Source organism: Astyanax mexicanus, chromosome 15 (genome assembly GCF_023375975.1).
Source record: "Astyanax mexicanus isolate ESR-SI-001 chromosome 15, AstMex3_surface, whole genome shotgun sequence".
Classification (NCBI taxonomy): domain Eukaryota; kingdom Metazoa; phylum Chordata; class Actinopteri; order Characiformes; family Acestrorhamphidae; genus Astyanax; species Astyanax mexicanus.
In genome coordinates, this window is record NC_064422.1 from 12,534,779 (window position 1) to 12,540,778 (window position 6,000).

Genomic DNA, 6,000 nt, shown 5'->3' on the forward strand with positions numbered 1-6,000 from the left:
TTGTATTTCAGTTAAATATAAGGTAAAGTGTAAAATATATAAATCACTGCAACATGTATGAGTTGCCAATAAATGAGGCACTAGCAAGAACCCATATAATCAAAGTGCTGCCAATTACATGTGAAGGTGTGGTGGTGTAATTGGAGATTACATGTTAATAGCATGCACGTTTATTTAACAGTACTTAATAATACATTAATTTGCAGGGTAACAAGGTGATAAGTGAAAAAGTAAGAGGTGGTTGTTGTAAATTTTCACAAGTAATAATGCAATTATGAATTTCACATAGTGTAGATTAAATTTCACATTAATAAAGACCATGATGAATAAATCTTAAGACATAATTGTGAAAATAGTCCAATCAAAGCTTGACTACACAAAGAACAAGATGTTAATAAACCCTTAATTTGTAATCCAAGTTCCTTAAAATGAAGTGTTGCCAAATGTAGATTCCACTACAATGTAGTTTAAGGGAAATTCATCCATCATGATTTACATTATATTCCTGAAGGGACTCGGGGCGTTTTCACACCTACCGTGTTTAATCCGAATTAAAGTATCAGGTGTGAACAGGGATTGTGAACCATGGTTAGGACTAGAGAACCAGAATTTGGTCTGACTGAAAGAGCTGTTCTCTATCTGGATCTACTGAACCATGGTCCGGTTTCTCTGCAGTGTGAAAAAAAATAATTGTATTCTTGATATTTTAGACTTTTAGACCAATTACAAGAAGATAAATTGGTCTTTTAACAAACCAGAGGAATAAAGAACTGGTGTTGTGCCGAAATCCGTCTCCCCTTGGTAAAGTGCAGTGCATCACGCAGCAGTATGAGCACAAATGCTTATAAACTGGGAGTAAGTTTATTTACTGTAACAGTAGATTAACTTTTATTTATAAACAGATATAAAATGAATCTGAGGATAAGGGGAAGGGGAAAGCATTTACTGAAAGGGGAGTCGGATTCTGACAAAGAGCTAAAATTCAGCACAACACCTGAAAGCAAAGAATGTCTCAAACTCGCAAAACTCAGTGTTAACAATAACTAACACTCTACAAACCTATTATTAATTATGAAATGTAATTTAGAGAGAGACTCCGCCCACGTAGCTGATAATGATGATGATGGGCTGTAGTAAAACACAAACTGCAGTGTGAAACTGAAACTAAATGGATAAAACTCTGTTCCTGACTTTCAGGTGTGAAAACGCCCTTAGTTTAGTTTTTATTCAGTACAAGATAAATAGTATTTTGTGTGTTTTAGACGTTTAATAACTCTAGATATTTCCAAAACCATGCTGAACCTTTTGTAGCTGATTTTTTATAGATTACTATGCCTTTTGTGAAGACTGAAAAAGGGAATAATTGTCAATTCCAATGTTATATCGCCATTTGAAGTGTGTTTCCTTCTTTTCTAAACTCCTCTAGACTAGACTAGACTTTAGAATAGATTTCTTTAGATGATTTGTGTATTATCTTCCATATTCTGTTCCTGTAAAAAAAAAAAGCACTGATCTCTATAAACCACTGTACCTTTTAAAACTTATATAAAAATATATAAAAATATTCTCATTTAGAGCATTTATTTACAGAAAATGAGAAATGGATGAAATAACAAAAAAAGATGCAGAACTTTCAGATCTCAAATAATGCAAAGAAAACAAGTTCATATTCATAAAATGTTGAGAGTTAATAATCAATATTTGGTGGAATAAATCTAAGGGTTTTTAATCACAGTTTTTTTCATGCATCTTGGCATCATGTTCTCCTCCACCAGTCTTACACACTGCTTTTGAATAACTTTATGCTGCTTTACTCCTGGTGCAAAAATTTATTCAAGCTGTTCAGTTTGGTTTGATGGCTTGTGATCATCCATCTTCCTCTTGATTGTATTACAGATGTTTTTAATTTGGTAAAATCAAAGAAACGCATCATTTTTAAGTGCTCTCTTGTTGTAGCTTCAGTTATAAACCCTGAATGTATAGATTTACAAAATCAAATTTACAATCAATTGAACATTTTATTGTCTTGAGTACGATTAATGAAGTATTATTACTTTAATGACTGACTAATACTTATTTTATTGTGGTGCTAAATATGAATATCACGATATACAATTAATTGATTAATTGAACATTTCTCCTCAATTTTTAGCAGTGAACATTTTTGCTGCTATATTTTAGATTTGGCTAATATGTGTTCTCCATGCTGCTTCCATGTGGTGATTGGACAGTTGTTAAAGGGACAGTACATGAGAACTCAAGTGGGGAAAAGTATCTGCAGGATTTAAAAAGTATTAACAAAATTTAAAAAAAAGAAAATAACTAAGAAATTTTACATTGTTTAAACATTTTAAATGATTTATTTTATTTTTTTATCCATTTTTTATTAATTGCCCATTCCCAATTAAGACTATACCTGTGTATTGCTCTTCAGAGCTCCAGTATTAAATTCTACTCTATGAAGAATGACTGTACTTTGGGATAAAGTGCTTTAAAGTGTGGGTCAGTAGCTTTTCCTTTTTATCTGTTTATCTGTAATGACCCTATTTTTGTAACACAATGAAACTATATAATGTTTGATATGCATAAACTCTTACAGTACAATTTGAACAAGCCTGTGTTTGTGTTTTAATTGTGTTGATAATCTCTGTAATCTGAATAATTTGAATAATCTGAAACAAATTTAGCTCAGTATAAAGATGTACAGCATGCAAGCACTTTCCTCAGTGAACAGCAGGTGGTGCTGTGCCACTCTGAACAGCACCTGCCCTCTATCTCTCTCAGTGGAGAACACTTTCAATGTCACTTTAATGTTTTAATTCTTTAATACATCATTGGAGAAGCGCATGTTAACATTTTATTAACAAATGAAAGATGCTACATGTGACTTAGTACTGTCTGGAGAAATGGTGGCCTCCAGAAAGTGAGGTCCCTCTATAATATGATCATAAATGTATAATTATTTGATCTTTCTGAAAAGCAGATCTGTTGTATCTGTGTGTTCATCCTTGGAAGAGATACTCAATTTGACAGGACTGTGACAAGTATACTGGAGAGTCCCAATTGGAGACTAATTACAAGTACTAACTACTTTTTGAGTATGAAGTATGTTGTATAGATAAAAGTTACAGTTTCACTTCCTATAATGTAAATGTAAATGTATTCATAATGCATTATATAGCCTCTATAATATCTTTATATTGACTGTTGTAAGCTTACATAATAATTCATATTCTGTACTTACAGTGAAATAAATAATATGTTAGGAAGTATGGGATCCATACTTTAAAGATAAACATCCATTTATTTGAGCATAGGATAATGCATTTATAAAGCATTATTTGAATATTTCCAAACTATGAAGAAAAATTAGGAAGAAGAAGAAATTATTTAATAAACAAGTGTCAGCTTTATTGAGTCACCTGGAATTCAGGCTTTCAGTTAACAGCTGTGCTGAACTCATCAAGAGTTAATTACTTGAATTTCTTGTCTCTTAATGTAAAGTTTGAGAGCATCAGTTAAAGTAAAGTAGTGAAGAGGTAGAGTTACAGGTATACAGTGAATAGTGAATATTTGAGTAATGTTCTAATCCATAATAGAATATATGAATAGAAATATATGGCAAAAATATCCATTATACTGTAAGTAAGCTTACCAACAAAGCAAAATGTTTCCATTTTTTGAGATGCTCATTCAAATTGAAAAGTTAAAATGTTAAAAGGAACTTTATTTAATTTTTTGGAAAAAAAAATATTTTAAGTACTGGTCCATTTTATGTGAACATTGTGTCATAGTTATACTTTTTCACATTTTCTAAAAAAAAAAATATATATATTATTAATTAACCCTTTTAGACCTGAATTATCTCCAGTAATGAAAAAACATGTAAGAATGCTGTTTTTTATGTCTGTAATGCACAGAAAGGAGACTCTAATATTCTAGTATAAAATAGCAAATAAATCCAATTAACTTAAATATTTATTCTTTTTTTTAATTGCATTGGAAGTCTGTGTGTAATATCTTATATTTCATATTGATTCATATACTATTTTATTCCCTAAACCATCCCTAAACAGTAAAAAAAAAAAAAAAAAAAAAAAAGATTAAAAAGTGTTCTAAATTACAATAAATTAGTGAAAATTTCAGTTTGTGCTGAATCGATAAAACACTGCCTGGCCAAAAAAAAAGGTCACATACTCTAAAACAGTATTTGGTTGGACCTCCTTTATCTTTAATTGCTGCACACTGCATTCACTGTGGCATTGTTTCAATACGCTTCTTCAACGTCGCAAGATTTATTTCAATCCAGTGTTGCATTAATTTATTAATTTTTTTTACCAAGATCTTGCAGCAGCATTGATGATGGTAGAGTCTGACCACTGCACAAAGCAGCTCTTCTCCATCCAGCACATCCCAAAGATTCTTAATGAGGTTAAGATCTGGACTCTGTGGTAAACTCTCTCAATCTCAATCCATGTGTGAAAATGATAAATAATCACTCTTTCACAATTCCAGCTCCATAAATCCTAGCATTGTCTTATCTTGAAATATGAAGAAAAATATCCATTGATTTATTGAGTAACTGGTCTATATTCAGTATATTCAGGTAGTCAGCTGACCTCATTCTTCCAGCACATACTGTTGGTGAACCTAAACCTGCAGAACAACTGCATCATCAACCAACAACCCAACACATCATTTACTCAGTTTTTTTTTTTTGTTAATGTTGATGTGATGGTGTTTATTAGTGGAAAATTCGTTTTTATGATAAAATGCGTTTGATTTCAGCATCCGTACGCTGCACACTGTAGTCTATACCCTATAATATTAGTGTATAGCACGCAATTGGGACGCAGCCAGTGTCATAAGGCAGCCCTAGCCCCGCACAGCCTCCGCCTCATAATACCGCTCGTGTTGCCATGAATTCATAAGTCATAGTTTCTGCTCTTGTAAGTTATAAAGGAATTATTTCGGCTCACGAGGAGCCGTGGGGACAGGTGGAAGTTTGTGGTAAGTCAACCAAGATGGATTTAAGTGTATTACCAGCTCAATCTTGTCTGTCCTCCCCCAGTGTTGCCTCTCGTCGCCTGAGAAATGAGAGCGGGAGTGCGCTCAGACAAAGCTTGACCTCCAGGGGCCGGCTCTCACAGCCTAGATTTTCAATAATGTGGGACAATAAGGCTTAGGCCCCTAACCTGCTGCAATATGCTACAAGTGTAAAGAGCTTAGCTGCTAATAAAGGAGCCAGGGCCGCCGAGCATAAGGAGAAGAGAGGGGTGGCGGTTAAAAAAAATAAAATAAAGAAAAAAAAAGAAAGAGCTCATCTTCAAAACTCATATTTGGAGATCAGCCGTGGCAGTGCGGCCCATAAGAACACTTCATAAGGACAGTGATGAGATGTTGAGTGGGTGAGGGCTACAGGGCTACAGGCTGGGCCCGAGCTCTTTTTAATGCTGGTCAAGCTCGACAATTGCCATTTGACATGTTGGATATGAATGGATATGAGTCCTCCATGTCAACCTCTCTCTCTCTCTCTCTCTCTCTCTCTCTCTCTCTCTCTCTCTCTCTCTGCAGCTTTATGACAGGAGCACATCTGTTTATTTGGGTGGATCTCCTTCGGCCTCATAAAGCAAGACGTATCAGCTCAGCGTTTTGTGTGTCGCGGCTCCCTCTCGCCCTCGCCGTGCACAGCGCCCGCGGTGACCTGCTGCTGCCTCCATAACAGGGCCAGGTTGCTGGGGTGCTCCTCGGGGAGGTGAGGGGCTATTATGGCTTTATTGTGGAGATCAGCAGGTCACCGAGCAGCACGGCACACATAAAGAGAACATTTCCGCTCTTGTGTTTTCTCTTTTTTTCCCCGCAAGTCATAAACAAGACAATAAAAATTCAGTCGTGAAGTTTCTTGTTATGTCTCGAGTTGTGTCTTATGCATTAATTATAAATTTGCCGTGATGTATACAATTTTAACCACTTAAACAAGGGACTACAAGGAACGTAGCA